This window comes from Crocuta crocuta, unplaced genomic scaffold (assembly GCF_008692635.1).
Source record: "Crocuta crocuta isolate KB4526 unplaced genomic scaffold, BGI_CrCroc_1.0 scaffold75, whole genome shotgun sequence".
Classification (NCBI taxonomy): domain Eukaryota; kingdom Metazoa; phylum Chordata; class Mammalia; order Carnivora; family Hyaenidae; genus Crocuta; species Crocuta crocuta.
In genome coordinates, this window is record NW_027530350.1 from 1,416,949 (window position 1) to 1,441,279 (window position 24,331).

General features: G+C 36.1%; 1 protein-coding gene across 3 annotated transcripts in view; it reads left to right on the forward strand.

The window, feature by feature from the left end:
• The first annotated feature begins 490 nt into the window (after window positions 1-490).
• The window catches only part of ELF1 (E74 like ETS transcription factor 1), an 82,447-nt gene continuing 58,606 nt past the window's right edge, over window positions 491-24,331 (forward strand). For 2 of the 3 annotated variants that reach the window (XM_077765679.1, XM_077765682.1), the window contains exon 1: window positions 491-603. The gene's annotated coding sequence lies outside the window, so the exon portion shown is untranslated. Of the gene's footprint in view, window positions 604-6,551; window positions 6,669-24,331 lie in introns of all 3 variants that reach the window. The other variant, XM_077765681.1, reaches the window with a different exon arrangement.

A 24,331-nucleotide genomic window follows, 5' to 3' on the forward strand; every position in this document is an offset into this window, starting at 1 on the left:
CTGCATCTGATACTGTATTTGCTAGCTTTTCCAGATTACATAGCAATATACCCCTTTCATGTAAGGGTTAATGAGTAGCTTGGTTAGACTCACCAGCCCATTGTCACACTAAAAGCCAGAAAATTTGCTGTCTGCCTTCCATTCCCTCCCATATTTTTTTTCTTTTCATAGTTTTATTTACTTGATATATTAACATAATTTTTAAAAGTTGATTTTATTTTGTAAAATAACATACAGTTTTAATTTTGCTTCTGTGTAGATCCTGACTTCTGTTTTATTGTTAATTTTAAATAATGGTAATTAACATGAGCTGAATATTGGTTTAATCAAGGTAGATCTTACTCCTTGGCTTTCCGGCCCTCCTTTTTCTGTACTTCTCTGTTTTTACCTGTAGATTTGCATGTTTGACCTAGCAGAATAATTGGGTCCACAGCAACATGGGCGTGCCTCCCTTAGAAACACTTAGTTTCATGTATGACTCATAGGCTGAAGCACAGACACCACTTCCCTAATCTACAGGAGCCATTTTAACAGCATAAAACTTGCCGGATTGCTTTTTATTTTCAAGCCCAAAGGACAAAAAGAGAAGGAGAATATTTGAAGGTAACTTGTTATGAGCTTGTGTGTTTGCTTCTGTCTGTTTCCTGAGCTGATAAACGGAGGGTGGTTCTTACCTGTCGAAGAACATGGCTGAATGTGTTCTTTAACTCTCTGAAAAAATGTGTGTAGTCAGTCACATGCCTGATTGCACTTAACTGCTAGGGGGAAACAAAGCATTCAAATTTTGGAAAGTTTGAGATCTTCTTAGAAAAGCATTTTTTAAATATTTTATATGATTTTTTTCTTTTTCCCCCCTGTATGACTTGAGAATAAAGGAGAGTTTTCTTTCTTTTCATACCACAAAACAAACTGGTCAAAGTTTCATTAATCAAATCGTATTTCTGGGATAGCTAGAAAGTTACAATTAAGTAAATTCATGTGTGATACAGGTGTTGAGAAAAAAATTCTGAGGCAATGGTGATGGTGTTTTAGCATTTTGGTTAAAGGGAGGTTTGGGGACAACTCAGTCGTAGGTATTGCTTGTTGACTATGCTTTACTCTTTTTTCTTAAATTAATGAAATTATAACATTAGTTTTTGAAAACTAAATTGAAGTTTAAAGAAATGAAGCCATGTAGATAATATGTAAAAGTGATTATTAAATAAAGAGGAAGAAAGAGTAGACCAGTTCATTTAGTATCAGAAAAAATAATAAAGTTTTATAATTCACACTGGAAACTTATTCTGAGAAACAATCTTAGATGCATGGCTGGCTTCTGAAGAAGCATGTAGTATTTCTGTTTGCAAAGAAATAATAAAAGACTATTGGCTTTCCCTCTAAACTACGGTTCTTAAAACTTGCTTGTTTTGAAGAAAAAAGTAATACCTTTTATGTGAAAGATTGCTTAGTCTTTTCCTGGAACGTTTCTCATCATTGAAATTACGAAATTTTGGCTAGTGTATATTCTGGTGTGCCTTCAGGTTCTGGGTCCTCTGAGAAGCTGAGTGAAGTAGTATTTTACTTATGAAAGTTATTTGTGAAGTTAAAATTTGAATGCAAGTAAAATTTGAATATGCAGGGATTATGAATAAAATTTTTGGAAATAAAACTTAACTCATGTATTATTGACTATAATGATGTTTAGCTAGTTCTTTGGAAATTTGCTGTTACTAACTTTCTAAGTGCTTAAAGGCCAATCAGCCAAAAGGGAAGATAGAAAGACAGTTAGTTTCTACTTCTTACTCTTAGAAAGGATTTTTATATTAACAGATCTCAATTTTGTGGTGTTGCTGGAAAGACATAGCAGACATTTTACCAATTCAGCTCTGAGCCATTTGCTATCATCTTTGCATCTTGCTAGTTTAGTCAGCCTTTGAGTAAGTAGAGGCTGTATTTACTTCTAGTCTGGTCTGTGTGAAAAATCTAATGAAATGTTTTTTGCTTTTTTTTTTCTTTTAAGTTTTTAAAAGCAAGTGACCCATGAGAGAAAAATCTAAGGGCAAACAATTAAATAAGATTTTATTTATTAAAGAAGTAGAAGGATTTAGTTTCTTAAAATTAAGTGGCTGATATAATTAAGTAAAAACAGGCACTGATCATATATTTCAGTTTTTATTATGTGAAGAAGACTGAAGTGGGGCTTCAAGGACAAGGAAAGAAAAAAATAAGCATGGAAGCAAGGGAAGGCCAGAAAGACTGACTTAGTAGTTGTCTTCCCTACTAAGTTGTTTTCCTTTCATAAGGTTGAATATAAGTATAAATCAAGTCATCAGAATGAAACTTAGAGTTACCCATTTAAAGAACTCCAGCCACTGAGAAACACTGAAGGTAGTTCAGCTGCCTCACTTGTGTAGTAGATGAAGAAACAGTGGCCTGAAGAGGTCTTGTGACCTGCTCAAGGCTGTGCAGTGCCTAATGGCAGGACTTCCAGCCTGGAGCTGCTCATGCTAGTCCACGGGAACAGTGATGCTTTGTTTGAAATGGTCTGTGTTTCCTAAAGAGTAAATAAAACCTTAATTAAGTTGCTTAGTGATAAGTTTGGTAGTAAGATGTAGCAAATGAATTACCCAATGATTTTGAAAATGTGTCCCAACTAGTTTACTTTTTCATGAGAGAGAAGATGATGCATTTGTTTAATTTCTACAACAGTTTTTTTTTTTACTAGCATTTTTTCATAGTTGAAGCATTGTTTGTGGTATTGCTTATATTTAAGATGAGTCTAGGAGGATGGAATTATAAGGAGTTGGGCATTTACTTTGAACTTCCAGAGACAAAGACAGGTTTATTTCTGTTTTAGTTTTATCTCTTGTTCTTTTAGGAGGGCAGATATTGTTTAATGATATCTTGTTTTATTAAAGTGTATGTGTGTGTAAACTCTGCAAAATCTAGAAGCCTCTAAACTTGAACATTATATTCCTCTTGAACTGAACCTTTCCAGAATTAGTAATCTCATTCCATTTGTTTGTCATATCTTCTCTCCTCCTTTGAGAGTTTACTATATATACCAGGCACTTTAAGAAACTTCTGGGGAATACAAAATCTTTGTTAACTTTTTGATGTGTTTTATTGGGGTGGTTGAAATTTACTTTAGATCTGACTTTGTTTAGGGCTGAAATTTGGTCTTTAAAATCACTTTGCATGTAACTGTTGAATCTCCCAAGTCTCCAAGTCCCCTAACCCAATTCAATATCAGACCCTCCACAAGGTGGTCATCATTATCCTAAGCAATAGAGAGCACAGAAACAGCTAGAACACAGCTAGGCTCTCTCTCACAACTTATATTCTTACTGGAAATACAGGGTGTGGTAACATTGGTGAAATAAGAATGGAACCAAACCACTAAGAAGTTAGGTTCATGGGGCACCTGGGTGGCTCAGTCGGTTAAGTGTCTGGCTTCAGCTCAGCTCATGATCTCATGGTTCGTGGGTTCAAGCCCCGTGTCGTGCTCTGTGCTGACAGCTTGGAGCCTGCAGCCTGCTTCTGATTCTGTCTCTGCCCCTCCCCACTTGTGCTCTCTCTCTCTCTCTCTTAAAAATAAATAAGACATTTAAAATTTCAAAAAAGAAGTTCAGGTTCAAACTATTTGCCTAGGATGAAACATGCCTGAAATTTAAAAGAGGGAAGTGTATGGATCTTTAGGAATTATTGTAGGACTGAGTAACATTTGCCTAGCTTAAGAGGAGTATCTTCCCAATTAGAATGAGAATGTAAGTTCTTTGAGGTGGGAGAAGTTTTATTTTACTTTTCTGTCTTTTGTAACCTTTGACAAAACTACCAAGCACATATGAGTAAACAGTTATTATTTGCTACATCAAACCCTTAGCTACTCAGTTGGGCAAAATCTGCTAAAGTTAGGGGTGGCAGATCTTTAAAAGGCAGATGGCCCTCAGCTTAGTCTGTTTGGTGTCTGCACTTCCTAACCAAAAAAAAAACCAATGAAAATCTACCAGGTAGTATATGTTTTAAAGCAGTAATTTAACCTTTGGTGTAGTAGAAAATCACCTGGCTTCGACTCTTGATATTCATTAGGTCTAGGATTTGGCTTATCAGTTTGTATTTTTAATAATTACCCTAAATGATTGTGGTGCAAGTGCTTATAGGCCACACTTTCAGAAAAAGAGTACATGTTTAGGAAGAAGCAGTCAGTTACTTAGCATTTGAATATTCGAATTTTTAAGCGTCAGTGATATTTTGAAGACCACAGCTTCTGTTAAGTAAAGAAAGTGACTGAAGTAGTTTACTATCAGTATTACAACTTATTTAGCTTCTCCCTAGTCCAGTTTTTTCTTTCTTCCATTTTTTGTTGTTCTGTGTCTTTGAACTTTGTGGCTCTCCCTTTTTCTGCTTCTCTAATTCTGTTTCTCCTTCTGCTCCTAAACCCACTGCTATATTGACTTCAGTTAATAATTACACTAATTATTTTTTTTCAAATGTAATTAACCTGTTCTTTATCTCAGTAAACCATCACTTTCCCATTGTTAGTTTTTTTTAGTTCCATTTGGTGTTTCATGGTATCCCCCTTCATTCCCTGATCCTTGGGGTTCTAGGCAAAACATCCCTTCCTGATTTAGGGTAGCATTTACAGTGTTTAAAAGTCTTTCTGTCCTACGAAATACACTATTATTATTTGTAGTTGTTTCAGTCTGGGAAGGCTTTTTTTTTTTTTTTTAATACCATGTGATACTTGGCCATGATTGACGTTTCTTTGGACACTAACTCTTATCACTGATTGCATATTTGTAGGCTTTATCTTATATTACATCCCATCTAATGGGACACAGGTATTCATAGACTCTTGTAGGGATGAGAAGAACAGTCCATTAGTTGAATGGTGTGAAAATAATTATTGCTTCCATTGTTTGGCCAGAATATTGTGTTCTTTTGCTTAGCAGCTGCTTCATTTGGATGGTAGAAATTGAATTAGTAATCTCATTGAGTCAATTGAAATTATTAGAGCAGTTTTCAAGTGTTGGAGCAATCTCTGTCCTATTAGTATGAGAACCTACTGAGGAGAAAGTTTTTCATGTTATCTCTTTAGTGTTTTCTCAGATGGTCTATATACTATAGTAAAAGTAGCTCTTGGTCTATACTACAAATGTCCAGGCATTTCATCCTTTACAAAAATGTAACTTGTATGCTAATTGCTCTGTTGGTGGAGAGGAAGAAATTGTGCAGCTGATCTTTGGTTGTATAAATTTCTGGGCAGAAGCATTTTTATTTCCTCTCTTCCGGTTACAGATATCTGAATCAACACTATTACCATGAGAAGACTCTTCCTAAACTTCTCTTTTCACTTTCATTCCCTCCCCGCTATAGGAATTCAGCTATCTTTTCTTTTATTTGCCCTTTAATTGCTGAATAGTAGGGTGTCAGTTCTTTTTTGTCTTCGTATTTTACAGCCTGAGGTTAACTGCTAGTGTAAAACAAATGCAACTATAAACAGTATGAATGCCTTCTAGAGTTTGAAGACTGACTCAAAAAATTTTATATTAAAAGGTTAACGTTATATATACCCATTGTTTAAAATCTAAAGGAATAGAAGAACCTGAAAAGCAGCCTCCCTCATCTCCCGCTTACCATTCTCAGTCCTGCTTCTCACTGGCAGCCACTTCTTAGAGAAGTTTTTGGGGTTTTTCAAAAATTTATTTTCTTGGATCTATCCTTATCCAACTTTTTACCCTGTATAGTAGAAGTTCTTCAAGGTAGCAGGAACTAGTATGATTTTACAAGGTAAAATACCATGTTTAGTTCATTATCTGATGGATGCCTGGTCATATAGGGCCTTGTGTTTATGCAGAGTTGTAAAAAACCTTAAGGGAAATTCGTTATTTTCTGTGTTTTAGAAAACAGTCATATGAATAGTGAAAATAAAAAATTTTAGTAAAACTATAAATATGAGGTGTTGAATTAATAACTATTAGTTTATGTACATCTTTATTTTTATATCAAAATATTAAAATGAAGCCTTAGTATTGTAATGGGTGATTCATTTTCTTTTTCTTTTTTTTGAACCAAAATGTGCATGTAGGAGAATGTATAAAACATGTACAGTTTCAATATAATTGTAAAGTATTTACCCACAGCACAACCTAGGTTAAGAAATAGACTCATTATGTTAGAAGTCCCCATTCCTGCCCCATGTTTGTTTCTCCTTAAAAATGATTCCTATCCTTTTTTCAGTATACTTTTACCCCTTTGAACTAAATGTAAATGGAATCACACCATATTATATAGTGACTTGCTTCTTTCATTCAACTCTGTGAAATTATTTTAATTAATTTTAATTGCCACATTATATTTCATTGTCTATCCAAACAAGAATGTCACTCTTTCTTGTTGATGACATTAGATTATTTCTAGTTTGGAAACATTCTTGCACATGGTTTATGGAACATATGTGCAAAAGTTCTCTAAGGCAGTATCATCATATTGAAGTATAAGGGAAGTTTACAAAAAGTATGGAGAGAATGAATAGTTTAAGATAATTTAGAGTTCTTCATTATATTTCCTAGGAACAGATGCCTGCCATTGATGCCTTCTTACCCATTCAGCATCTTACTGTGGTATATTGTCCTGGGGGGTAAAATCCTTGAGGACCCTAAACAGATGGGCAATTGATACATTTCAGAGTAAGTTGCAGACATCAATATATTTGACCACTAAACAGTTTACCATGCCTGTCATTTATTAACTGGAGTTATTTCAAACAATTTTGAATTAAAATTTTAATACGATAGATACAATATAGTCCCAGTTATATACATAAAAACAATATGATTATTGATACATATGTATTAAAGGTATAAAAATATGGACATATAGGGATAACATCAAATTTAGAATCATTGGGAGGGATAAAATGAGATTAGAGGGGATATTTAGGAGACTTTAGCTCTATGTAGCTTTTTTTTCCTTAAGAATTTGAAGCACGTTATGGTGAAATATTACTGTAAAGCTATTTCATGATAAATTTTCCTGTCTAAAGGATAGTTTTTGTCCCACATTTATAAATAACTGAAAAATACCATTAATTGGATGAGGAGAAGTTGATTTTTATTTTTTAATTTAAAAAATTTTTATTTTTAGAAGGCAATTTTTAAAAATGGTGAATAAGCTCTGCATCATAAAAAATGTTAACTTCCTGCTTCACTGAAAGATTAGCTAGACTCAGAACTAAGTTATAAAAAGACAGTGTGTATCCCATAGAACTAACAAGATGGCCCTAGGCATACTTCTGATGGATAACTTCCAATCGAGATCCATTAACAAGTCAAAACTATAGTTTGCCAGAAATAATTTAGCATTTAGAATCATCCCACATTCAGGGGTGCCTGGGTGGCTCAGTCGGTTAAGCGTCCGACTTCGGCTCAGGTCACATTCTCACGGTTCATGGGTTCAAGCCCCGCATCAGGCTCTGCGCTGACAGCTACCTCAGAGCCTGCAGCCTGCTTCAGATTCTGGGTCTCCCTCTTTCTCTGACTCTTCCCCATTCATGCTGTCTGTCTGTCTCTCTCTCAGAAATAAATAAAACATTTAAAAAAAAATTAGAATCATCCCACATTCAAGTATTATTCAAAAACATATTTCAGAACAAAAAGATATATAAAACACACACAGTTGGTAGAGTACTAATTGACACTGATAAACATTAATGAACTAATCCCCTAAATTAGACTTTTGCATCTAACCAGATTTATTGACATAATTAGTGTTTCATCTTGCTTCCTTAAAATTCTTACTATAATGGTAGCAGTTCTTGTATCTCTAGTGTTTTTTTGTTATTGTTGTTAGAAAATTGACATGGATTCTCTATATAAGGTTTCTAAAATTTAATAATATAATTTAGGAATTGCCGTAAAAAAGTGAAAACAGAATTTAATCCAAATACTTGTTTTCATGATCATATCTTGGCTCTCTGTACTAAGGTATTTCCCACCGTGTAAGTATAAGTAGTGGCAGGGACAAAGAAGAACAAATGAAAGTAGAAATCATAGGATTTTATGGTTTAGAAGGATTCTTTTTTGTTTGTTTATTTATGAGAAAGAAAGAGAGTGAGTGGGGAGGGGTAGAGGGAAGGGGACAGAGAATCTGAAGCATGCTCTACACTGATAGCAGAGAGCCCAGCCCTCTGCAGGGCTCAAACTCACAAACCATGAGATCATGACCTGAGTCAAAGTTGGACTCTGAACTGACTAAGCCACCCAGGCGCCCCCTGGTTAAGAAGGATTCTATAAGTCATGTAGTTCAGGAGTCTTCTGAATTTTTTCTTTATTAAATTACTTCCCATCCTGTATAATTTATTGATTCATTGAACAATTTTTACTATCTATTAGGTATTATTCTTGATGCTAGGGAATATATCAGTGAACAAAACATAGATACTTTATTCATAAATTATATACTCTATTAATTAATTTCCATTTAAAATGTATTCTAATGTATACAAAGATTAGAGAAAGTTACAAATAGACTAGTGGTCCTCAAAATGTTTTCTGGGATATACTGAAATGAAGAAAGCATACTAGAACATATATTTTCAAAAGTTTCATTTTACCAGAGAAAAACTGTATGCCAGTTTTCTTTTCAATATAGTATTCTTCTGAGAAAGAATCTCTGTAAAGGGCATTTAATAAATAATAGCCCATCCTTGTAAAGAATTTGTATGTTGACAAATATAACCCATGGAAACAAAAGCTCTTTGTGGCCCTAAGTAACTTTTAAGAGTATAAATGGATCTTGACACTAAAAGAATGCTGCATGATTGCAACCAGTGGTTTAAATATCATTCTCACAGATTTTTTCCCCATTCTTAAATTTTATTTAGGAAACTATGGTTAAGTAACTTGCCTAAGATTGGGTAATTTAATAGATCACTAGTGCTTACAGCATTTGACTTAATGATGATAATAATAACCTTTTTCCTGTTAATAATAAAGCAGAATTTTACATACACTAGAACCAAAATAAAAACATTAGTTTGGAGGGTTTTTTTTCCCAGTGATGAAGATCATAGGTGATCACTTTTACCGTATATTTATTTGTGCCCCTCCAAGTTCTTTCCACAATGACAGCAAAAGTTACTAAAATTGGGGTATTATTTATATGTAATAGATTATAAGGTATTAATTATAGTGATTATATAAATATGCAATGCATATTTAATATAATTACATATACTTATGTTTAAGTTATTATATTTAATGTTAAATATTAAATTTGTAGTAAAGGAATGCAATTTAAATGAAATTACTTTTTTTTGCCCATCATAGTGACAAAAAATAAAAGTATTGTAGAATGGTGAGAACACCATGAAATGTGCCTGCATGTATTCTAGTGATAGAAGTATTAACTAAAAAACCTTCTGGAGAGCAATCGACTTATATAACATGCTTTGACATAATGATCTCAGTTGTAGAACTCTATCCTAAAGAAAATTTAAGGATGAGAACACAAATTAAGCTATGAAGATATTTGAACCACGGGTTTTAATAGCATAGCAGTTTATAAGTTTTATCTTTATATCTTCTCAAAATTTGTCTTCTTTATACTCTTAAAAATTGTGGAGGATCCCAAAGAGCTCTTATTCATGTGTTACATTTATCAGTATTTACCAATATTAGAAATTAAAACACGGGGCACCAGGGTGACTCAGTCGTTCAAGTGTCCGTCTTCAGCTTAGGTCATGATCTCGTGGTTGGTGAGTTTGAGCCCCACCTCAGGTTCTGTGCTGATAGCTCAGAGCCTGGACCTTGCTTCAGATTCTGTTGTCGCCCTCTCTTTCTGCCCCTCCCTCGCTTTCTCTCTGTCTCTCTCTCTCTTTCTCTCTCTCTCTCTCTCAAAAGTAAATCCACATTAAAGAAAAAATTGAAAAGAAATTAGAACACAGTTTTAAAATATTTATATATTGGAGCACCTGAGTGGTTCAGTTGGTTGAGCATCAACTTCAGCTCAGGTCATAATCTCTTGGTTGATGAGTTCCAGCCCTGAGTCCGTCTCTGTGCTGACAGCTCAGAGCAGAGCCTGGAGTCTGCTTCAGATTCTGTGTCTCCCTCTCACTCTCCCCCTCACCCGCTCACAGCCGCATGCTTGCGTGCGCAAGCTCTCTCTCTCTCTGTCTCTCAAAATTCAATAAACATTAAATAATTTTTTAATAAATACTGATACATTAATTTCTTAAAATAATAAACACATTACATGTTAACTATTTTTATAAAAGACAACTATGTTTTCCAAAACAATAATTGTATGGAAAGAAATGCAAATCTTTATTTAATCTTTGGCCTAACAAAAGACAGCTGGATTTTAGTATCTACTTCTACATTAAATCTGTTGCAGTATATTGCTTTGGTTGAAGAATGTGAAGAAAATTTAGCCTAATATAGATATCTCCTTGGAAAAGGGAGATGTATTTTATAGCTGCTTCAGAAGATTGTGGATTTCTTCTGTGATACATCAAACTCAACAAATGCTCGTCTCTTAAAGGTGCAAAAGGACTCTGAAATCATATCAATGAACTTTTTGTCTTTTGTAACATTAAAGTCTATTTGTCTGCCTTGCACTTTGAATGAATTAATGTTTTCCTAAGCAAGATTTTTGTAATATTCATTGGTCACCTGAGTATTCCAAATGTTGACATAATATTTTTTAAAATCACATTTTAAACAATGTTTATTTTTTTTATTTTGAGAGAGAGAGAAAAAGCACAAGTTGGGGAGGGACAGGAGAGAGGGAAAGTCCCAAGCAGGCTCTGCGCTAAGAGCCAGTCGAAGGTCTGAAACTAATGAACTGTAAGATTGTGACCTCAGCCGAAATCAAGAGTCAGACGTGGCACCCCTAAGAATCACATTCTTCAATGCTGTACCAATCTTATGGGGCGCCTGGGTGGCTGAGTTGGTTAAGCGTCTGACTTTGCCTCAGGTCATCATCTCAACGGTTCTTGAGTTCAAGCCCCACATGGGACTCTGTGCTTACAGCTTGGAGCCTGGATCCTACTTCAGATTCTGTATTTCCCTCTCTTTCTGCCCCTTCCCAACTCATACTTTCTCTCTCTCTGAAAAATATTTTAAAAAAATACTAGGGGTGCCTGGATTGCTGTTAGTTAAGTGTCCGACTTCAACTCAGGTCATGATTTCATGGTTCATGAGTTCGAGCCCTGCATTGTACTCTGTGCTGACAGCTCAGAGCCTGGAGCCTGTTTGGGATTCTGTGTGTCTCTCTCTCTTTCTCTGCCCTCCACAGTTTGTGCTCTGTCTCTGTCAAAAATAAATAAACATTTTTAAAATGTTAAAAAAAAAATACTGTACCAATCTTTTTAAGTATTGGAAAAGCTAATAAGCCCAAAATAGTGGATATAAGTTTTCCAAAATTCTGATTTTCAGTTGAAAGCTCGCATTTTTTAAAAGGTTTTATTTATTTTTGAGAGAGAGCACAATCAGGAGTAGGTGCAGAGAGAGCGGGGGACAGAGGATGAAAGGCAGGCTCTGTGCTGACAGCAGAGAACCTGATGAGGGGCTTGAACTCACAAACCTGGAGAGATTTTGACCTGAGCCGAAGTTGGACACTCCACCAACTGAGCCATCCAGGTACTTCTGAAAGCTTGCATTTTATCATTGGTGACAAATGCTGTTGTTTTCCTTTTTTTTTAAATTTTTTTAAATTTTTTTATTTAAAAAAATTTTTTTTAATGTTTTATTTATTTCTAGGAGAGAGAGAGAGACAGCGTGAGCAGGGGAGGGTCAGAGAGAGAGGGAGTCACAGACTGAAACAGGCTCCAGGCTCTGAGCTGGCAGTCAGCACAGAGCCCGACGCGGGGCTCGAACCCACGAACCGCGAGATCATGACCCAAGCGAAAGTCGGACGCTTAACCGACTAAGCCACCCAGGCGCCCCAAATGCTGTTGTTTTCCTTGAAGTGACAGGGTCATTTTATTCACTTTTGGGAACATGTCTGCCAAATATCCAATTATGAATAATAGGTAATTCTTTCAAGTAAAAATGGTGTTCCATGAAAAAAAAAAGGAGCTAGTTTCACTGGTAACTCAAATAATTAGTGCTTTTTCTCAAGACAACCATTCTGTTTTGGAATTTGACAGAAGCACTTTATGCATACTTCCTATTTTATTGTTAAAAAGGCATGTATTTAATGTTTGAGATTAAGAAAAGAAATCATTTTTACTTTTTGTCAAGAACATTCTTAGGTGAAACTGCCTTCTTTTATAATGACTAGCATGGTTTGGTGACCTAGCCCTGCTTCATGCTAAGGCACTAACAGTTACATCCACCTTTGCTTTCACACAATCAGTGTAAATGTGAACATATTGCAAAAAGGCAAATAATATCCTAGTGTTACTCTGAAATACTTTTGACCTCATGAACTCTCTGAAAAGGTTTTTGGATCCTCTGTGGCTCTGAGGAGTACATTTTGGGAATTGCTATAATATGGCCACATTAGAAATAGTCCAAGTGTCCAAAAATGGGAATTAGTTAACTAAGTGATGATACTTCTACACAATTCTATGACAGAATATAAATTTGTGAAAGTTTATGTTAAATATAAGCTGATAATGCAGTATTTTTCTATTTTGGGTGCCTCTCTAATGAGGAAATCAACATTTCTTGAAGAAAGTGAAAGTATTGATCCTGACCCTCAACATTTTCATTTAGTTGGTGATTTTGTGATTAAGAAAAGAGAAATTAAAAGGTTAAGGAAGGGAGTTGCTGGCTTCTTTTCAAGTCCAAGGGATATCTGAGTTTAATTTTCAGTATAAAAGGATCGATATCAGTATCAATCATTTTTATATGCTTTTTAGAAATAGGTGAAATGTGCCTTCAGATTTACTTCTTCCTTGTAGATTCACTTCCTCATTGGCATTTTCACAATCTTTGGCATTATTGTGTTGTTCTTAATTGGGAGAACTTTGAGTTGCTGTATATTATTTAGCTGCAGAGTAAATTAAAGATGTAAGTTTCTAAAAACAGCCAGAGATTTTCTTATTGCAGTTGAGAACATATTCATGCTGGTGGAATCATTGTTGTCAGTAGTGGAGGATATAGCCTTTAAGCTGTGAGAAACTGGGGGCGCCTGGGTGGCTTAGTCAGTTAAGCGTCCGACTTTCGCTTAGGTCATGATCTCGCNAAATAGGTTGTCTTATGGTGAACTATCTGTGTTCTGTTGAAAGTCAGAACACTTTTCTTGAGAGGCATCAGTGAAGATAGGCTGCTTTGTAGATCGTTCTTTTTGTTATAATGGAAGCCTAATAACCATGACTTGTCTTCTGTAATAATACTTTTCTAAGCACTAAATCTAAAGGATGTTTAATGTTTATGGTGTTTTTGTTTTTTCTGAGAGAGAGACAGACAGACAGACAGCATGAGCAGGGGAGGGTCAGAGAGAGAGGGAGATACAGAATCTGAAACAGGCTCCAGGCTCTGAGCTGGCTATCAGCACAGAGCCTGACGCAAGGCTTAAACCCGGGAACCGTGAGATCATGACCTGAGCCGAAGTCAGACGCTTAACCTACTGAGCCACCTAGGTGCTCCGAGAATGTTTAATGTTTAAAATTTCTTTCCAAATAATCTGTGTTTATTCAAAATTTTGTGATTTACATCTGTTAGAGTATACTGGAAGAATATATATGGTATGGTACCAATTGTGTAAAGTTTAAAATATGCCACACAAAATACATATATATTAAAGCCTAAAGAAAATTAATGTAAATATTTTAGATTTAAGTTAGAGTAATTAAAATTAATGTTATGTGTGTTTTAATTTGAGAGACAGTTTAAAACAGTTTGCATTTAGAAATGGATAATTTAATTTGTAAATAACCTTACTGAAAAAGTTTTATGATAGGAACTTTCTATGCTAGATGTTCTGTTTGATCCTTTGATCTGTGGATCAGAGACAAATTTGTGTATTGTTAAAAAATAATTTACAACCTCTTAGTTTGAGGAATAAACTGAAAGGGAAGGCGTAACAGACTCTTGCCCTTGTTACAAACGGTTGCACACCATTGTTAGGATATTTGAATTTTGAGAAGGTGGTGGATACTAGGTTCTTAGATGCTATGAGACCTCCCACCATGTAGGGTGATTGACCAAGCATCAGAGTCCGAGGCTGTGGGAAGGGAGCTAATGTATAAGGAAATGGATACTTCCCTTGAGGGTTCAGGGAGCGTTCCTAAATTTGGGGGACAATTGAAGTAATAATACATTTACAAGTAAGAGCAGCATTGTACTAAAGATATGCTAAGAAGGCACTAATAATTCATATACTATTGAAAAGAATGAACTAGATCCTTCCACTGAAAAATACTGGGGAAGAAAGAAATTGTTTTTCAAGCCATTCATTTAAGAAATGTTACTCTGGGAACATGGTGCCATGCTTGAAGTTTACTATTAAGTGCATACTAAGTTTTGTTTAGGAAAGAGAGGTCAGAGGAAGCTCAGGATGGGCTTGTATGCAGTAAAATATTGAGTCGTTTTGAACATTGACCTCAAAAGGAATAACCTGAATCCTGGTGAAATGTAGTTGTGGTAAGAATTGACCAGTATGAATGGCAAAGACGGCTGCATTGCACCCAGGTTTCAACAGACTGAGGCAGCTGAGTGGTGAACTGAGGTGATTCTTCAGCATTATTAGTTTGGAAGGCAGCTTGGCATGATGAAAAGTAAGCATCTCTGTTTTAGTTGTAATTAATTGGAAGTTTGCTTAAAGTGACTCAGCAGTAAGAATTCGCCTTTTGAGAGTAGAGTTTTATTTAGTTTGTGTAATAGATGAGAGTTGAACATAAATGAGTAAGTAATATTAGTCAATTTGGGCAAGGGAGTAGAGATAGCTTGGTTGGGGGGGGACACAAATTATAATTTGGGAAGAGTGCTGACAAGAAGCCAAAGTGACCAAAGATCAGAGAGGCAAGTAATCTGTCCTGCTTTGTTTTAAGTCAGTTGCTTAAAGGTTAATTTTTTTTTTAAGGGGGTACTTATCTTTTACTTATCTGGGTGGTCAAGTGTTACTTATCTAACCAGTTTGAGGGCTTGTTCTATTGTTCAGACGCTTGATTTTTTACTCAGTCATTGTGGTTTTAGGTCTTAATTTGTAAGATGTTTATTCCCAAGAATACTTTTTCAGAAAACACTAATAATGAGTTTTTGTGTGCAACTTAGATCCCAACCTCAGAATACCTTTTTATTTGCTCTGTTTTCATAAACACTCTTCGCCATTTATATGGTGTATTTGACCATACTTTGATACATTTTCACATAAACTATTGGACTATTTATAAAACAAGACATAAAGATGTAGCAGAGAAGGCAGGAAATACTTGACGTTTGTATGCCATATCTTGTTCTCTGCTTCCTGTCAGTTAAACCACGATGAGAGGAACAGAGACACAGATGTACAATTGCTGCTTTAATTTCCCATTAGGGAGACCAGTTAAGTGTAAGGCTTTTTTCATTAAACTTGTGTCACTTGTGAATTCTAGTTATGTTGCAGGCTTGTTTTGTATTATGAGGACTATGGATTACAATTAGATGTTTGATATAGAAAATTTAACTTTTTGATTGTTTAATTTAAAATGGGTTTATTTTTGTGAAAAAAAATTTAAATTTATTTATTTTGAGAAAGTGTGGTTGAGGGAGGGGCTGAGAGGGAGGGAGGAGAGGGAATCCCAAGCAGGCTCCACATTCCCAGCGTGAAACCTGATGTAGGGCTTGAACCCATGAAATGTGAGAGATCATGACCCAAGCCAAAATCAAGAATTGGGAACCCAGGTGCCCCCTTTTGTAAAATTTTTATAGGTCATAAGAGATTGGCTTTTAAATTTGTATATGTGATATATATTCAATATGAAGTGATAAGCTAATATTTTTATCTCAGAATTTTAGTATTTAAGCATTAATTTATTTTTGTATTTTGGCATATCCAGATTCTTTAAAATATTTAAAGCATTTTATGGTACAACTTTAAAATGACGAAAAGAAGGTCATAAGCTTGACTTATTCAAGAAAATATGGTAGGTGGAAGAACTAGGATTTGAATGCACATCTTCTGATACTACATCCTGTGTCCTTTCAGGAAAAATATGTTTTCATTAAATTTCTACTTATTATTCCGTGATTAAAACATTTAAATTTACCTTTGCCTGTTCTAACTGGAATGTCCCTTCCCCCTTACGTTATCTCTACTTTGGAAAAAGAGATGCTACCCCTAAAGAAATGACCCGTGTGTCACACTCCCTTGTGAAGTTTCTCAGGTTCTCACATCTATTTATCTCTTTCTCCCTATTCCCTTAACACTTGGTTAACTTATGTATTTTCATTGTTTTATAGTTTATCGGTTTATATACTTCCTTCTTGCTTTAGCCATTGAACTATTTCTTTATTTTTGTGTACCCAGTACCTAGCATATAATAGATTACTTCTTGGAGGAATAAATGCATGCTTGATACTTCTTTTCTTCATTCTAGAAACAAAAAGCTGATTAAAGAACTACAGTGTGACTCTTTTCTACAATATTCCTTTATGATTTATTTGTAAGAAATAACTTTATTATAAGATTTCTTTCCTACTTCTGCCCTCTACCTGTTTGTTTTTTGCTATTTCTAGAGTATTCTTAATGAAATTATTACTGTTTGCAGCATATTTAACAGTGGTGAGTCTTTATTGGTTCACTAAAAAATGTAGCTGAGAATACCTTAGTTATTACTGATTGTTGAGTATCAAAAATCTTTTACTTTCGGGGGGTGTGGGTGGCTCATTCAGTTAAGCATCTAACTCTTGGTTTCAGCTCAGGTCATGATCTCATAGTTTGTGAGATAGAGCCCTACATTAGGCTCTGCACTGACAGCCTGAAGCCTGCTTGGGATTCTCTTTCTCTCTCCCTCTCTCTCAAAATAAATAAACATTTTTAAAAATCTTATATTTTTGTCTCTAGATTAATCTGGAGAAAATGTCAAGCTCTTCATTAGTTTCCTGATTTCTCCACTGAAAGGAATAGTTCCCTTTACTACTTCTTGCTTCTCCCTATATTATTTTCTGTTCTTGTCTCTAAGTCTTTTGTACCTCTGTGATTTGGAGCTTCTAAATTAGTCTTATTATTAACAGAGCAAGATTCTTTGCAATTAGGACTTTAGACTTGTCTATTCTAAGAATTTTTTTAAAAAGTTCATGTATTAACAGTTTTTCCAGCAGAAAATTGATATAGTTTCCTACGTTATTTTTATTTATTTTTCATTATTATTTTTTAAATGTTTATTGTTTTTGATAGAGAGCGAGCACGTGCACACAAGCTGGGGAAAGAACAGAGAGAGAGGGAGGGAGAAAAGATCTGAAATGGGCCCTGGGCTGATAGCGGAGAGTTCATTGAGGGGCTCAGACTCATGAATCTTGAGATCATGACCAGAGCCGAATTTGGACATTTAACCAACTGAGCCATCCAGGTGTCCCAACAGCATATACTTTTAATATGCTTTTAAATTCCGTTAATAAGGAACCTATAGAAAAAATTTACGTCTTTTGTTCTTAAGTAGCTTATAACCTTACGAGATGGAACATAGTAAATAATTATGGGATCACATGGGAAAATAAAAGTTGTGTCTCCTCTTGCTATATCATGAATATTATTGTGATTAGCATTTGTCTTAGCTGGTAGACTGCGATTGCCTATAGGGCAAAACTGGGTCTTAGCCACTGTCTGTTCCTTGTTCTTCTCCTTCACCCACCAGAATCTGGCAGTCTATGAGTGCTTGTTAAATTAATAAAAGAATATAGATAGTACTGATACGATTTCTGAAGGCCATCTAGAACATAGGAAGAAGCAATGCAGGGAGAATTGTCTCTTCTTCCTTGAAGTATTTATATTTATAAAGTGACTGCTTTTTAAAATCCTAATAAACATTATTGTGGTTAAGTTTCAATTCATTTGAAGTCAAAATAAAAAAGTGAAATAGAGGCCCTTGGGTTATCTACATCTAGGTTATTAATCAGCTTTGCCTGAAAGAAACCTGCCTTTGGATTTAGCTGTATCTCTCTGCTGTCTCCATTCCCATCTCATGTTTTCCCTTTCCCTCTTCAGAGGTACTTCCAGATTGTCTTAAAGCAGCACCTCTCCCACAACTCTTACTCTCCACTTGGAGTAGGAGAGGTACATTTTCTGTGCCCATTTGTTGGGGGGTTCGGAGATAGACATGGAAGGACAGTGGCAGAAGTTTCTACTCATGGTGTAAAATAGCAGCTTGTATTGCCTGACATTTTTAATGTCGCACATTTTTAATTTAGAATATTTTGAGGGAAAACAATGTTCTCATTAAACTCACTAGATCAAGAAACAACAAGTGTTGGTGAGGATGTGGAAAAAAGAGAACTCTTGGGCAGTGTTGGTGGGAATACAGATACTGGCACAGCCACTTGGAAAACAATAGAGATTCCTCAAAAAATTAAAAATAGAACTGCCCTACAAACAGTAATCGCACTACTGGTTATTTACCCAGCACTACTGGGTATTTACCCCCAAAATACAAAAACACTAATTCGGAGAGATACATGTACCCTATGTTTATTGCAGCATTATTTACAATAGCCAAATTATGGAAGCAGCCAAAGTGTTCATTAATAAATAAATGGATAAAGAAGATGGGTTGGATAGATAGATAGACAGACAGACACACATACACACACAGTGGAATATTATCTAGCTATAAAAATGAATGAAATCTTGCCCTTTGCAACAACATGGTTGAAGCTAGACAGTATAATGTTAAGGGAAATAAGTGAGCCAGAGAATGACAAGTACCATATCATTTCACTCCTATGTAGAATTTAAGAAACAAAACCGTGAACAAGTGGGGGAAAGGAAAGAAACTAAAAAAACCAAATTCTGGAGAGTACAAACTGATGGTTACCAGAGGGGAGGTAGGCGGACTGATGGGTGAAATAGAAAGGAAAAAAAAACAAGGTAACTAGATTAGAAGCCCCACGAAAGCAGTTTTGGTGTGTACTGTTCACTGCTATTACTTGTAGCACATAGAACAGAACCTTTGACATATTGTAGGTGCTAAGTGGATATTTGTTGAATGCATAAAGAGGTGAGTGAGTATGAGCTGAATTCAGACATGTGCTCAAACTCTCCAAACAGCTTGAGCATTCATTTGGCAGTTATAAAGCATCTGTGTAAAATGGGGGAGTATGGTGGTGACCTTGACCATGTCTCTGCCCTTACTTGGTTAGCTCTCTCAGTCTTTGTATCCTTGTGTAAATAAAGTGAGGTGGATATTACTGATATGAAGATTAAATGACAGATACAGTAAAGTACTTAGCATAGGGCTGGCACACAAATGGTAACTATTACTTTCTTCCACATACTTATTTTGTAAGTTGTCACCATTTCTTTCTTAAGCTCCTTGAGGGTAAGTGTCATGGTTCTTTGTGTGTTTTTAAAAATTTCAGTGCTTGTCATAAATGTTTAAGAATTAAGTAAAGGTAGAATATATGTTTTGCTCTGTAAATTATAAAGCACTTTTAGACATTAGGTATTACTAACAAATGATAAGATAAATAAACCTGACTATGCTCTTGTACAGTTTCTGGATGTGTCTTTATGCAAAAGTATATTTTAAAAATTTAATAAGTGCCTATTACATCTACTAAGGTGACTTTGAATTCTTGAACTTTTCAAGAGTAAGGCAAAGCCATAAAGCAGAAAATACCTCTATTTAAGAGCAGGTTTAATGCACCCTTACTTGGTCAACTACATGTTTTCACAGGAGCAGTTCTCTTCTGGCCATCTCTTTGGAAGAGAGTAAAGACTCTTTGAATGTTGATGATAGCAGTCCCTATTAAGTGACTAAGAAATTTCCATCTGACGTGATTATTACATCTTTCCTTATTGAGTAACTAAATCAGCATCATTTATTCAAAATATGTAATACTAAATGACAGGATACACATCTCTAGATTCAACTAGTTCACATATTTCATAGTTTCATTCTTATTCACATGGATGTAGGGCAGTTTTGATGTTCAAATGAGTAACTTATAAGAAAGGTTATGTGGTAAAGTTAATATCTTTTGAAAATCTTATTTTCTTGTTTCCCCTCTCTTCTGGTCCTTAGGCAAAGAACAAAAACTTAAGTAAATTAGTTAAGTGAATTTTGTTTTAAACAATTTTCCAACACTCTAGGCAGTTTAAAAACCATTGTTGAGGGTCTCCTGGGTGGCTCAGTTGGTTAAGTGTTGGACTCTGTTCAGGTCATGATCTCTTGGTTCATGGGTTCAAGCCCCACATCTATCTCTGTGCTGATGGCTCAGAGACTGGAGCCTGCTTTGAAATCTGTGTCTCCCTCCCTCTCTGCCTCTCCCCTGCTCATGCTGTCTCCCTGTCTCTCAAAAATAAATAAACATTAAAAAAAATTTTTTTTTAAAAACCATTGTTGAAAATCTCTATAAGTAATTAGTGAAGAATTTAAGGAGGGCAGTGTACACATTGGTGCTGGAAGATCAGTGTAGCAATCAAGCTGTGGAATGTTTGTTTAAGCTGTTCCCATCATTTTTGGATAGTAGTTACCAGATCCCACACATGTGACTTGTATTGAGCTTTGTATTCATAAGGACTGCTCTGTTGTTGCCACTTGATTTGAAAACCTCCAGGTACTTTTTCTCTCTTCCTAAATCAAGCCTAAATACTACTGCCTGACTTTCAAGACGCCATAATTTGGTTTTGTTTTGCTTATTTAACCACGTTTTCTACCATTTCCTATTGACACCTCTTAGCTCTTGTCAAGCTGTTAAGTGTCTTCAGGTTTACTTTGGTCAGTTTTGATTCTCTGCCTTTTTCTGTTTCAGCGTTCACGCACATGCACATGAACACACATGCTATTCTTTATCTTATCCTTTCTCTTAGTCTCTCCACATCCTGTCACCTTCCTTTAAAAGATTGACTATAGGTCCTTTGTTGCCTGTGAGTGCTCCTTGACCTGTTTGACCATCCTCTCTTCTGAAATGCTGTGGTACTGACCAGCTTTATGAACATTTAATACCATACTACCTTCTGATGTTCAGTTATTGTCTCTTATTTCCTGAACTAAATTGTATGCATCATGGGAACAAAGCTGTGCATTATCTTTGTATTTGCCATGGTACTGAGTTTAGAGTAAAATCAGTAAATATTCATCAACTTTTTAGCACTAAGTCAATCAGTAGAAGCATGCTTTCTTTTAAAAATGGATGCTATGGGAGCTTCTGAGTAGCTCTGGATATAACAAGATAAGCGTAACAAACTGTTCCCTCTTCTCTGAGAGAGAAGACCTAATGCAAGATGTTGATGCACTTCAGTTAACAGTAACTGAAATGGATTCATAGAATTTAACATTTGAACAATTATATTATGAAAGGTGGACGGCCTAATGTTTTTATTATTCTGTATTATAAATTTGTACATTTCTTATGAGTAGTAGTAGAAGTTTGCTTCTATCTAAGATTTGTATGGTAGGAAGATAAAAGGCTACATGTATAATTTATAAATGTTGCATATGCATATTTTAAATATCTGCCCTTCTACTTTCTTATCTCTCATCTTGCAGTTTTGTTTGGGTCTAGTGTTTTGGTGCCACTGAGTTTAGAATCTTAGGTGATTGCCAGACAGTTGTGAGGACAATTACCGGAAGAATTCCGTTTTAAGGATCTTGACATGGAACACCAGAATTGTTTGATTAAATCCAGACTTATTTAAGATAGACTTCTATTATTTAAAGAAGAAAGGGGGTAACACTATGAAAACAGTAGGTCACTAGGGCTCTTCTATGTGGGGAGTGGGAAATTTTGTGTACAAGGAATCTTAAAATCCATCAACCTTGGTAATTTGGGAAAAGGGAGAAACATTTTTGCTTCTCTGGCATTGATATTCTTTTTCTTTATTTTTTTTAAATGTTGGTTTGTTTATTTTGAGAAGGAACACGAGCCAGAGCAGGGGAGGGGCAGAGAGAGAGAGAGAGAATATCCCAAACAGGCTCTGCGCTGTCAGCTGTCAGCACAAGCCCAACCTGAGGCTCAATCCCACAAACTGAGCCACCAGATGCCACCGGAGTTGATGTTCTTAAGTCTGGTCCCGTTATGATTTTGAAGAGGACCCTAAAATGCCATAGGTATAAAATACTGTGACCAGCTAAGAATGCATGGAGAGATCTGGATTGAGCAGTGAGCATAGAGAGAAGCCTGGAAAAGAGTGGTGCATATAGTGTAGGCGTCAGTGGGATGATGGGACAGCACTGATTTTGGCTTCTTTATTTTTTATTAAAAAATTTTTTTAAATGTTTATTTTTGAGAGAGAGAGATGGAGAGAGACAGAGCACAAGCAGGGGAGGGGAGAGAGGGAAACCCAGATTCTGAAGCAGGCTTTAAGCTCTGTCTGAGCTGTCGGCACAGAGCCCCGATGCTGGGCTCAAACTCACAAACTGTGAGATCATGACCTGAGCCAGAGTCAGGACACTTAACCAACTGAGCCACCCAGGTGCTCCTGACTATGGCTTCTTTAATACTGGTGTGGGGTTGGAGAACCATAAGGACAATAAAATGCAGAAATATTGGAATACCTTTTTCTGAGATGAGAGTACAGAGTAGTAAAATTGAGACAGAGGTATACTTTTAAACTTGATCCATGGAATATTCCTGTTCACTCTTTTCAGTCCTCGTGCTGTTCAGGTTATCCTGTTTTACAAATCTGACCACATTTTCTCATGCCTTTTGCAACACAATGAAGAACCACTAATCCCTGCTCATGGATCTGAAGTTTTTCCTGTAGGCAATGGAGGCAGTAGAGAAGTAGGTTGCTAATATTTTTATCTTTGCTAAGTTGCTTCTGTTGCTGGATGAAGAACCACTCCAGGGGAGCCAGAGTAAGAGTGGTAGACTGGAGGGACAGTGTGTCTTTCCAGAAGAGTGAAACTTCATATGACAAAATATAGCTTATTCTAGAAGAGTGGTGTAGGAGTTGGAGGTGTGGGGAGATATGGCATGCTGCAGAATCTCCTGGGGTACCTTTCAACAACTCATCGCTGGCTTTTCCCCTGCAGTCTGGGCCAGAGTGAAACAGTGTTCCTGATGGGAACCTGCTGTGTGTTCAGATAGGGGAACCATTGCACTAGTGAACCTTTTCTTTTTTTTTTTTTAAATTTTTTAATGCTTTATTTCTAGGGGAGAGAGAGAGACAGCGCGAGCAGGGGAGGGTCAGAGAGAGGGAGTCACAGACTGAAACAGGCTCCAGGCTCCGAGCTGGCAGTCAGCACAGAGCCCGACGCGGGGCTCGAACCCACGAACCGCGAGATCATGACCCAAGCGAAAGTCGGACGCTTAACCGACTAAGCCACCCAGGCGCCCCACTAGTGAACCTTTTCTAAGAGGATGAATATATTAACCAGGGGAAGGAACCAACACAGAAATTAAATAGAATTTCCTTGCAAGTTGATTCTTGTTTGTTACAGAGAGAACATTTTTTAACTGCTGAACTGGTTTTGCTGATAAGCACAGTTTTAGCGTGTTTGTGTTCACTGGATAGCTGTGTTTCTGTGAGAGTCAGGTTTGGGATGCTGGAGGGAAGAAAGTTCCCTTAGTTCGTCTGCAGAATAAAAATCACCAATTAATGACATCTTGATTGATAATTATCACTTTAAACCATTTTGAGATGGGAAAGCAGTTAAAATTTTTTTATGACGGAAGTTAAAACAATATCGGATTACTGTTGGATATTTCTATTTGTTTGGTTTTAAATTCTCTTGTTTTCAGCGAATGCTCAGAAAAAGGGTTAATCTAGGATCACAGGTATTGACAGGTCTAGGTATGTAATCTGTTTGGCTGTTTTGCAAGGTGCTGTAAATGCTGCCTGAGTGTAACCTGACACCAGGTAGGCCCAACTGGCCAAGGATGGAAAGTGGAGAACAATGTGAAAGAACCGGAATTTCAGGTCTAGGCAGTGAGTAATTGCGGCCTACCCTCAAAGTCCTAGAACTGTCCATCCAGGTGTCAGCAAAAAGGCGAAATCTTTGAGAAGTCATCCTGCTTGGCTTGATCATATTGACTGTGTGTGTGTGTGTGTGTGTGTGTGTGTGTCCGTGCGTGAGATTACCTTAATATGTTTGGGGTAAGGTGAGCTTATTCATGTTTCCATGGCCTGCTTCAGCTTTGCGTATGTCGCTGGAAGCCTGACCGAGGCTTTCTATACCAAAAGACACCGATTTGTACTTTATTCATGTGAAAATAAAATTATACCTTAGAAGAAGTTTTAGGTACTTCCATTCCCCTTG